This window comes from Vicia villosa, unplaced genomic scaffold (genome assembly GCF_029867415.1).
Source record: "Vicia villosa cultivar HV-30 ecotype Madison, WI unplaced genomic scaffold, Vvil1.0 ctg.003703F_1_1, whole genome shotgun sequence".
Lineage (NCBI taxonomy): Eukaryota > Viridiplantae > Streptophyta > Magnoliopsida > Fabales > Fabaceae > Vicia > Vicia villosa.
In genome coordinates this window covers 57,306-64,180 of record NW_026706276.1, presented here as the reverse complement: position 1 = coordinate 64,180, position 6,875 = coordinate 57,306, and positions in this window count along the sequence as shown.

Genomic DNA, 6,875 nt, shown 5'->3' with positions numbered 1-6,875 from the left:
TTCAAATTCCTTGATTAAATCAGAAACCCTAATTCAGAGGCTGTTGTCTTAGGAAAGAGACTACATGCTTCTTTCTTGTGTATCTTTGAGCATTTGAAAGTCAGATGGATTAAAATATGATTAAACATGATGGGCAAATTTTGGGGTATGACAACCGGGTACAACGAATCTTCCATATCTCTTTGCAAAGTATCTACCATGTTAGCTTTCTTGAAAGCATCGACTCCAATATCACTAATGATGTCTTCTAGATTATCAGTCATACATTCATCATCTTTAACTGTTTGTGACAAAGGTCTCTTTTTTGTCCCTTCGCCATGCCATATCCATTTCGTGTAATTTTAAATAATTCCATCACAACCACAATGATTGAATATAACATCCCTTGGATATTTTTTCATATTATAGCAATTCATACAAAAACCCCAAAAAATCTCATTGTTGTTAGGAAGGTTTTTATCCGCAAAATCAAGAAATTGTAACAATCATTTCTCATACTCGCTACTTAATCTATTGGCTTTCATCCAACTAAGATCCATAATCAAATAAAGCTTCTGAAAATAAAATAAAAAAGAGTACAAAAATATAGCTTCTCAACAACAACAACAATAAAACAAGGCGTAGAGAACAACAGTAATGAAAGAGGCTTACAATTTCTATAAACCTCGTACTCTTCGCATAGTCTGGACTGATCTTGTTTGGCATGATTCAGTGCCTCCTTCGAAATCCGTATCGGTGTGGAGGTTCATTCATAATAAATCCCCCTGATGAGAATCTAATGCTAAGAGGATGACACATACCTTCTATTTGTAACTTGTGTTGTAAGAATACTAATTCTCCCATACATCTTTTCCTCCAACACCCTTATGCTTTGAGAATCTAAAATTGGTTAGAGTACAAACTACAAATGAACAACAACCTTAACTCATACATTGATGTCCTAAAAACGACCAATAGAGGAAGGAGTCCTCAATGAAAATTGGTTACTTCTACGGCCATCATCAACATATTCAACATCATATGGATCTGTAAGAACAATAGCATACTTAATAATTTCAAAACAAGTTGGAATTCCAATATTGATTGGGTGGTGGCGAACGTGAAGCTCCTAGAGAACCAAATATCTCTCTCATCTGTCCCTCTTTAATTTACTTTGAAGTCCTGAAAGCTTTTCGGTTGCAAATATATCATCCCAAAGCTCTAAATATCATTGAGGTTTTCTGGACCCATTCTCTCTTGGATTAAATTAAAGTGAACACAGATGGTGCCTCTCTCTTTGTAATCCTGGCTACACCACATGTAGTGGTGGCAAAACGGACCGTGGCCCGCCTGGCCGGCCCGCCACCCGCCAAAAAATGGCGGGTTGGGTTGGGATTTTTGGCCCGCCGCTCGCCAAAGACCGCCCCGCCAAGACCCGCCATAGCCCGCCCCGCCAATGCCCGCCGCCCGCCAAAGCCTGCCGCTCCTCCAAAATTCCCTCTTTTTTAGTTAATTCTAGTAATTTCAATTCTTGATGGTTTATTTTATATATTTATTCGTAAATATATGTAATATTTTTTAAGTCAAATTTGTTAAAAATTTGTTTTTATAAAAATTATTTTAAAAAATAAGTGAAAAATTTAATTAAAAGGTAAAAAAAACCTATTAATCTATTAAAAAATGAAAAAAAAATATAAATATAAATAGGCGGGCAAGCCCGCCGCCCGCCAACCCGCCATCTTGGCGGGGTGGACATGATTTTTGTGCCCATTTCACTTGGCGGGCATGCCCGCCCCGCTCGTTTTTTGGCGGGCTTTAGGCAGGGCGGGCGGGGCGGGCGGCATGTTTTGCCACCCCTAGTTTTTAGGAATAAGAGGGGTGAACATCTTGGTTATTTTGTTATGCCGCTTGGTCACACAGATGCATTTGTGTCTTAGTTAAATCGAAGTATGTACACCATAGAAACTACTTCTCAAAAAGGTTGGAACAAGCTTTGAATGTGACTCCAAGCTTGCTGTGTTTGCTTTTCACAAACCTTTGATGGTTTCTTAGAGGATAAGAAACTGATGGAACAATTGTATTCTTAGAGCTAGAAGAATGAATTTCATCATCACACATGTTGTTAGAGAAAAAATCCAATGCACTAATAAACTTGCCAACCTTGGACTTTAATTTCATCATTTTATATAGTGGAATTTCATCCCTCTTGTGGCTAGAGAAGCTTTTTCTATAGATAGAATATGTCTTCTTAGCTATCGTATTAATCATGGTAATCAAAGTTGGATCAGACTAGTCAGTTCAAGTGGTTAGATCGGGAACCGGAATCCTAACCAATCTATTTGGACCTGAAAACTGGCATGCAAAAGAATCGAGATTTAAATTGAAAAATCAAAGATTCAGACAACTTTAAGGTCAAACCAAAATTTACTTTTGATTTATAAAAACATCATTAAGGGTATTATTTTGAATCAAAATGTTGCTTGATGTAATTTCCTTGTTCCTTCTCCAATCACTCTAGTATACCGTAGTGTAGAGAAACAAAATAGAAGAACTAAAGTAAAACTATTTTTAATTTCTCTGACGCTCTCACATGAATGAAAGTAAATTTTGTATAATATAACAATATAAAATACACAATAGATTATTAATTTATTATTATAATTATATTAAAATGAAAGTCTTGCACCTACCTAACATATTGTTCCATTACTTTTAGTTTTGGAATTTTATTTACCTTCCTGGAAAAAATAAAAATAAAAAATTTTATTATAGAGTAAATTGTATATTTTTAAAACCAAATAAAGAGGTTTGAGACATTTTAAATACTTTTGTGTTATTTTATTTGTTGATAATTTTTAAACAGTTATTCAAAAATATAAAGCCTATAAAAATTAAACAAACTATTAAATGTTAATTATTATAAAATTATCAATAAAATTTATTTATATTATTATTCCTGTATATTATTATTCTTATATAAAAATAAAAAATATTTATTCATTATAAACGATGGTCTAAATCCAGTCTAGCTTTAAAACTTTGAACCCTTAAACCCAGTCTAACTTTTACTTTGGTTTTAATTGATATAAGGACAAACTAGTCCCCTTCTTGTATTTGTTCCTTTTCTCTTATGATAGTTCCTTGATTTAAAAAATATATATTATAAGACCATTCAGATTGAATCAAAATTCAAATTACTTTTAATAGATGGATTCACTAAGAAAAATCTATTTTATTTAAAAGATTTATAGGCCCTTTATTTTAACTATAAAAAATAATTTTTTTATATTTTTAAAAATGATTTTTATAAAAATATTTTTTTTAACTCATTTTGTTTTTAATTAAAAGACTAATTTTAACATAAGTATATATATTATTAAAGATTAAAGCATATTCAAAATCATAAAATTTTCAATGATATGTATTTCAATTTTTTTTGAAGAAAAATTATTCAAAACAAATTCATATTTAAGTGGTTTTTAAAAAATTTTATCTCTAAAAGAATTTAAAGTTAAATGATAAAATATCTAAAATTATATTATAAGAATAATTATTTAAATTTATTTTTTATTTGAAATTTTTTTAATAAATATTTTGAAAATTATTTTTAAACAAAATAAGTAATATTATAAAATTATTTTAAAAACAAAGTTCAAACAAAGAGGCCTTATAACTACTTGAACCACTTTAAAATCAAACTCAATTGCACATGATAGATATATTATAAATATATTGTTTGTTGTTACTTACGTTATAAAAATATTAGTTAGTTTACTGTAATATGTTTTTAAAATATTTCACATATTTTAGTTATATTCTCTCAATTTTACATAAATAAATATAAATAAAATTTTTAAATTAATTTACTCTTATCATTATTAATGAATTATTATGATAATATAGGTAAAGTAAACGATGATAATTTAAAAGTAGTGCAAGTTTTATCAATAAAAACTATAATTGAAAATTATATAACATTAATAAAATAAAGTAGTTTTTTTTGTATAAAGTCGTTATTTTTTTAAACTATAAACATTTGTTTATTAATGTGATCATTATTATGGGATAGTGTGAATAATTGTATATAAATATGTTATCCTTATCTATAGGTTTCTTTTCTTGTTCCTATCTGCAAAGGGCATATGCGTCATCAAACGAATAAAACAAGGGCAAGAGCTCACCGATCGCTTAACTCTTCAAGTACGATGAAGGAAATATATGACACGTGTCTTTGTTTAATTGGATGGGTTGGATAATAAATGCCGAGGTTCATAAAGGTGGGAACTTCTCTTTTTCTGATTTTTTAAGGTTTCTATTAAAGGAATTGGTGCACCTGATTTCCCTCTCCTTGAATAAGAAAATACTCCTACTGTAACCATTTTCAGACACCACTTATAGATGCCAGCTCTGTCAATTTGTCTTATTGCACTTTTGTCCTAGTGTTTTTTTATTGTTGTTGTTATTCTTGTTTCAAGAGTGATGTTATACTAGTTACATCGAATAAATCCTTATAATAGAAAATTGAACTTTTGTTTATTTTGTATATAGGATCCAAGGTAGTATTATATATCATGGTTATAAAATTTAAAATCAATAAAAAATTATTTAATATACTAAAGAGAAAGATAAAAATTAATGATTTTTATAAAATTTTGTAAAACGTTAAATTTTATACATTTAACTGACATGTTAAATGATTTTTGATTGAACACCTATACGCATACGCACACAATCCCTATGAAACGATTAGCTAGGTTCATTATTATGGAATAAAGAAAATACAATATAAGTTTTGATCTTGTTCATCTTCAAAACACATGACAAAAGTCCCAAGAACGAACTCCAAATAAAAATAGAAACAAACCATTTCAATCTCCATTACATCAATCATCGTCTAATTTAATGTAACAAATGTCTGAACAGCACACTGCATCACACACGAACGATTTCAACCACTCTTTATATATAAGGGGCGAACGTGAGTATCACTATAATTATATTTTTAAATTTTCTTTTCAAATTTTAATGTATTTATCTCTCTCTAAATTTTTTTTCTGAAAAATATATAGAGAATCATAACTCATGAGAGCAAGGACGATACATAAATTAGCTTAGACTATATATTTTTTAAAATAGAAATCATAATTAACCTTTTTTTAAATTACATATAACATAACATGCTCAAAATTAATTACTCATTTGCCATTGCTCTTTTACTTTGATTTACTCAAGTCAGACATTAAAGTTTCTCATTAAACTCACATTCATCAAGACTCAAGACTTAGTCAAAAGCACCGTATGAATGGATAATTAGGTTTTATGACCAAACTAGCGGGATACCCGTGCGTTCGTACGGGTACCGATGTGGTATGCTCATTTGTTTTTAATAGTTTATTTTGTATAGAAAATAAAATATGATAATTAAGTAAAAATTTTATGAAAAAATTAATACGAAGATATGGAGGAAGATTGATATACGCATTGTTTCCAAAATATAATTAAAATAAAAATAAAATTAATTATATTTTTTAAAAGAGATAATAAATCGGTGTCTATAATTCTTTTAATATATAAAAATATTTGAATCAATATTATATATATATATATATATATATATATATATATATATAAATAAAATTTTTGTTTTGGGGTTATTGTCAAGAATATTTAAACCAATAGTAAAGTTCTATTATTATTCATTATTTTTATCAGTAACTTCATTTTTCTGTTAATATTCAATATTTTGATTAGTAACTTCATATTTCTGTTAATATTAAATAGTTTGATCAATATCTTTATGTTCTTGTTAATACTCAATATTTTAATTAGTAAATTCATGTTTCCGTTAATATTCAATAGTTTGAGCAATAACTTCATGTTTCCGTTAATATTCAATATTTTTATCATTAACTTTATGTGAAACAATTGCACGGGTACGCTGTATTACGTGCAATTTTTAAAAATATTGTATCTTAAATTTTATAAAAAAAGTTAAAACAAAGCTATTAGTAACATAAATAATTAAAGAAATAACATATTTCCCTTGTTTGGATTCATACATTATTTTAAATATTTTTACTTTTATTTTCTTTAATTGTAAAAAAAAAAACCTAATTCTGGTATGGTTACCCGTGCATTCAGACGGTACTGATGTGTTGTCCGTGCATACTTGTGTGGTTGTTCCCGTTTAAATTTTAAATTTTATAAATGACAAACAAATTGTATTATTAATAAAAAAATATCATACAATTTTGATACTATTGAAGGATAGAAAAACACTTAGAAAGGGGGGATTGAATAAGTGTATCTCAAAAACTTGGAAGATAAAAACAATCAACACAATGATTTTTATCCTGGTTCGTTGTTAACCAAACTACTCCAGTCCACCCCTTTAGAGTGATTTACCTCAACTGAAGATTTAATCCACTAATCCAACTGATTACAATGGTTTTCCACTTAGATAACCTCTAAGTCTTCTAGAGTCTACAGATCACAACTTGATCACTCTAGGAATCCTTTTACAATCAATGTAAAATAAAGTTTACAAGAGTTTGAATGCTTCTAATAAAGCTGTAATCACAACTGTGATATTTATCTTAAGTTCTAAACTTAACACTCACTAAATATTACAAGAGTTTGTGAGGTTGAAGATGAAGTTCGTAAGCTTTTGAATTTGACAGTTGTTGATATTTGTAAATATAGTGTTAAGAATATTTGTATATAGAATAGTCCCACATCGACTATATTATGTAATTAGCTGTAATCTCTCTATATATAATAAAGTCTCTGTAGTGCTTTACAAGACACACGGTTTATTCAAATGCCTCTTAGTCTTTCGTATCTTAACATGGTATCTAGAGCCTACTAAGAGGAAATTCTTCGCCGTGTTTTACCCG